This window comes from Alligator sinensis, unplaced genomic scaffold, assembly GCF_000455745.1.
Source record: "Alligator sinensis unplaced genomic scaffold, ASM45574v1 scaffold599_1, whole genome shotgun sequence".
Lineage (NCBI taxonomy): Eukaryota > Metazoa > Chordata > Crocodylia > Alligatoridae > Alligator > Alligator sinensis.
Window position 1 is genome coordinate 1522240 of NW_005841968.1, and position 5122 is coordinate 1527361.

Here is a 5122-nt window from a genome sequence, read left to right on the forward strand (position 1 = left end):
TTTTTTTTTTAAGAGCCAGGAGCTGGGGCACGCAGGGCAGCCATATGGGGGGAGGAGGGGTACTGGGAGAGTGGGGGGGGTAGGGGTGTGGCAGGGGGCACCCCCATGGTCTTTTCTCCCCTCCTCCAGCTCCCTATCCCCTACCCCCTACTTACCAGCATGGAGTCTGGGTCCAGCTCTCTGTGGCAGTGAGCAGGGACTGCCCAAATCGTCAAAGCTCTCCGAATCAGTTTGGACTTTTTAACTGGTCTCCTGATTCAATTCAGATTCGGCCACCGAATCGGGATGAATCTCCTCTGAATTGAATCAGCACCTGCAGCTTTGCACAGCCCTATGAGGAAGCAAAAAGCCTGCTCTTCCCAGTTTCCCTCCCCCTCTCCTGCATGGGCTGTTCATGCACAGGGAATGGCTGCATTCTGGAAGTAGGCTAGGAGTGATGTCCTCAGCAAATATGAACCTTTTTATGATAGCCTGGGCAGTGCCCTGTTCATTGCACAAACATTGTAATGCTGCAGAGGAAGGAGCAAGGAGGAAATGCAAAAGAGAACATCAATATTACACTCAGCATTCGTCTTTGCACTTTAAAACACGGGCAAAGCGGAAACAAGCAAAACATGTTGGCTACTTAATTTATGACCTCTCTGCATTCCATTTGTGGTTAGTAATGTCACGGTAAAGAAGAGTGAGGTTATCATTCTCCACCTACTACCTGAAGGTCACACACTGCAAACAACAAGAGGCCAAAGTACAAACTGTCTCATAAACTGTATATTGAAAAAATCCAGTTGTGCCTGCCCCATTAAATGTGATGAATACTAATCTGTGGTTACAGGTTTGATCTCTTATCAGCTCACTGCAAGTCTCCAGCTTCCAAACATGACATGCACATGCCTTACGTAAAGAATGTCATGTGCATATGCATAGCTTGTGAGGCTGGAAGGGACCTCGGAAGATCATCGGGTCCAGCCCCCTGCACCAGGCAGGAAAGACAACAGGGGGCACATGAACCCAGCAAGGTGACTGTCCAGTCTCCTCTTGAAGATTTCCAGGGTAGGCGATTGCACCACCTCTGGAGGGAGCTTATTCCACAGCCTGGACACCCTAGCTATGAAGAAGTTTTTCCTAATGTTGAGCCTAAATCTATCTTCCAGGAGTTTGTGGCCATTACTCCTGGTTATCCCCAAGGGTGCCCTGGTGAACAGTTGTTCACCAAGCCCTTGATGTATGCCCCAGATATAGCGGTAAGCCGCTACAACGTCCCCTCTCAGCCTTCTCTTTTTCAGGCTGAAGAGTCCCAGGTCCCTCAGCCTTTCATCGTATGGCTTGCCATGCAAGTCTCTGATCATACAGGTGGCTCTTCTCTGGACTCTCTCAAGCTTTACCATGTCTCTGTTGAAGTGTGGGGCCTAGAACTCTACTGGATGCAGTACTCTAGCTGCAGTCTCACAATGCCAAGTAGAGTGGAAGAATCACTTCCTTGGTTTTGCTGGAGATGCACTGATTGATGCATGCCAGGGTATTATTTGCCCTGGTGGCTATGGCATCACACCGCTGGCATATATTCATACTGTGGTCAATTATTAACCCCAGGACCCTTTCATTCATGTTGCTGGTCAGTTTGGCATTGCCAAGCCTGTAGGCGTGTAGGGGGGAGCTTGTCCCCGGATGGAGCACTTTCATAGCCGAGCCTCACACAGCTGTTTGGAGGCACTGAATCTCTTCGTTCAGAAACACAGGGTACATTTAGGCACTTTTACAGACACCTACAATTCACAGACACCTATAATTTTTTACAAGAACTACTACAAAAATGTGTCACTTTCCTTAGTGCCCTCTATACTTTTGTGGTGTGGGGTGAATACTTGGATTGGTGGACAGTGTCTGGATGAACTCCCTCAAAGAAGAATACTGTTCTGTCCCTGGTCAGGAACCAGCTTCCTAAATTTTTTTTTCCTCTCTCCAAACTAGAGAAGATCCTAACCTTCATAGTGCTCTTTCCAAATGGAAACTTTTAGACTACATCAGCTGTTTGCAGTGTTACTCTTCCCTCTCCCCCTTCTCTTTTTCTAGCAGCTTTAACCCTTCCAAAGTTACTTCCACATACCGGTTCTACATCTTTCATGAGTGCCGGTGCCCTATTTTTGTACACCACCTAGTACAATGGGGTCCTGTCCCAGGATAAGAATAGTAACACTAACAAGGGGTTTTTCATGTAGTTAAAACACAGGAGTAAAGGTTTGAATGATTAAGGCCTGACTACATGGGAAAGTGGAATCACTGCAAAATACAACGACTTTTACTCCTAATCCTTCCCTTATGGATGTTTCAGATGTTAACTTTTGCACTACCAAGTGAAACATTTCATAAAGAAATGTGATTTTTAGAAGCTGATGATGATACGCTATAAAACGAAGCCCATCTTTTAATTTCCAATTCAGACTGGTCTGCATAGACTTCTCCCCCCAGCCCCGTTCAGCTACCAGTGCAGTTAGGGGCTTTCCGCAGCCGTTACCGTGAAGCATTACTCACCCAATTTACAGATGGGGGTTCAAAGAATGGAAATTGTTAGCCAGAGAAATAGACAGCTTAATGAGTAGCCCTGCTGCATATGCCTTTTAGGGGCTTGTTTATGGTGTCTGCGTTATGAAAACAAATATTTTATTAATCTGCAACAGAAGAACTCAAGTCACAGTAAATTAACTCAACAGAAAGTATGCAAGGCAGCGCCCATAAAATTAACACTGTTGTTCTGCTAACCCTACTGGTGAGCACTGCTATGGGGCTAGAAGTATTCAGTCACTGAAAGATCCAGAACTACTGTGCCTCTCAGCCTCACCACCATCCCTGAGTTATTACAGTTGTGTCATGCTCCTGATACTCTGGCCTATCAGCAGAGCTCTTCATGGACATCTATTAAAAACTGAACATCAGCAGCCTGATTCCTCACTGCTTTACATCTCATTTACACCCAGGCAAAGTAAGCAGATAAGAGAACTGAATCAAAACAATACATGCAATTTTATATACCCGCTCTGCCCAGGTGTAAATGAATCCATGAGTTGCAAAGCAAAGGCAAACAGGACCTAAACAGTGACTTTCCATCTAGTCTTCCATTTGTGCAGTCACCGCTCCCCCCACCAGTCCAATCCCACAAATTAAGGATGTGAACCTTACACTGGTTTGAATGAGGATTTTCATGTATTTTGTTTTGCCATCTCCCTAATTTCACATTGTTCCAGTATTTAATTATATTTTTTCAGTCACTAATTAAAAAAACAAAAACAAAATCTCTTGCTCTTTATGACCCCAAGTAAACATAGTCAGTCATTGGGAACGTGACTCCCAGCCCTTTGTTCCAACTGCGAGAAAATGCTCCATTCCTAGAGGTATCTTTACAAAAAATCAAACTCACATACAAATCATTCAACCCAGCAGACCCAGTCTTGCAGAAAATGATCTTTCTGGCTTAAAGGTCCCTAAATTTCATAATCTCTAGAGGCAGAAAAGCTAATTCTTCCATCAAGCAGCTAGGAAAAGCCATATCAGGCATTCCACTGTTGTTTTCTGGAAGTCTGGTTCGAGGGGGATGGGATTCTGGTTATAGGACAGAACAGCCCAGGTGTGCCAAGTACCATACAGATCTACAGGAAGACGGTTATCAAAGAATGCAAAATATACACCCCAAACAAGCCACAAAACCACAAATGAGAGAAAGAAACAGACCACCCAGACAAATGATTCATTTTAAGACATATGGCTTGGTAGTTCTTTGGGGTAAAGGTAGTGGGAATGGTGTGCGTGGGTGGGGGGCAGAATTAAAAATAAGCAAGGGAATGGAAAGAAGGGAGAAAGGAAAGAAAAAATGATGAAGAAAGGGTGGTGAGGTACATGAGGGGCAGGGGATACTACAGCTGTTGGGGAAAGGAGGGAAGTGAATCATAAAAAATGAGGGTTGGAAGGGACCTCAATAGGTCATCTAGTCCAACCCCCTGCTCAGAGCAGGACCATCCCTAACCATATCATCCCAGCCAAAGAGATGGAACCAAGAGCTAGTTTGCAGAGAGGAAAGACTGCCCAGACCTCACTGATGTCTAGGGATGTGGAAGTCACTGCTACCAGGAAATCTTGGTCCCTGGGCCCTGCTCACATCCCAGCAGTTCGGTTCTTCCTCCCCTACTTTTCTGGAGTGGAGTCAGAAGACCTGCTGTGGACTGGCACCTTCAAACAATGGTTGTCCCAATCCAGTCAGGCTTCAGGCAGGACCTCACAATCTAGCTGACTGTACAGTGGGGTATCTGCTTCATATATGGATGGATAGTTTCCTCAATTATTGACCTGTAGCAAAAGTTTATAAGTTCTCCTTACCTGCCAGCTGGCTTGAGGGAGTGAAAAAATTGGCAGCTTGAACAATTTTATCCCAGCCTCAGCTGGCATCTCAAGTTAAAATGAAGCATTTTGTGCTGGAACCTATAACCACCAAGAACCCTTATCCTAGATTAAAATACAAAGATGGCAGCATTCAGCTGTCACTTAAGCTACAGGAAGAGCTGCTCCTGGATATTTGGTGAGCTGTCAGCAGAGCATGGGGAAGGCCCAGGATACCCTTCATATAAGAAGTCTGTCCATGGCTTCCTGCTCCAGTTCCCAGCCCCTCCCTGTAGAGAGCCCTACAAAAGTACTCACTATTTTTGAGGTAGCACAGAGAGTTGGTGTCACTGTGGGAGGCTTGGCTGCACTTTGGGGTGGAGGCAGGGAAAACCTCTGCCCTGTGTCTGGAGGAGGAGAACAGTGAATCCGGCCTTCTAGTCTCTCGGGTTCATGTTTATAGGATTCAAGGAGAAATGCAGGCTGCTTGGTCACTTGTGTTGGGGTAGACGGAGAAGAGGAGAGGCCGGAAGCTGCAAAAAAAAAAAAAGAAATCGTTACTGAAGTTCAGTTCAGAACAAGAACACAGATCTAAGCTGAGCCATGCTCAGGCTTCCTCTCTGCATTGTTCCTGCCTTTCCCCAACCCCCCCACACAAAGCAATATACATTAAAGAGAATTTATTCAGCTCCTACTCTTCTAGCAGCTCTGAACTGTGTTTACACAGACAGATCTAGCCATATTTATTATACAAAAA

General features: G+C 45.6%; 1 protein-coding gene across 6 annotated transcripts in view; it reads right to left on the reverse strand.

Moving 5' to 3' along the window:
* The window catches only part of PRKAG2 (protein kinase AMP-activated non-catalytic subunit gamma 2), a 191340-nt gene that overhangs the window by 118271 nt on the left and 67947 nt on the right, over positions 1 to 5122 (reverse strand). For all 6 annotated transcript variants that reach the window (XR_003093327.1, XR_003093326.1, XR_003093325.1 and 3 more), the window contains exon 2: positions 4684 to 4898. The gene's annotated coding sequence lies outside the window, so the exon portion shown is untranslated. The remainder of the gene's footprint in view (positions 1 to 4683; positions 4899 to 5122) is intronic.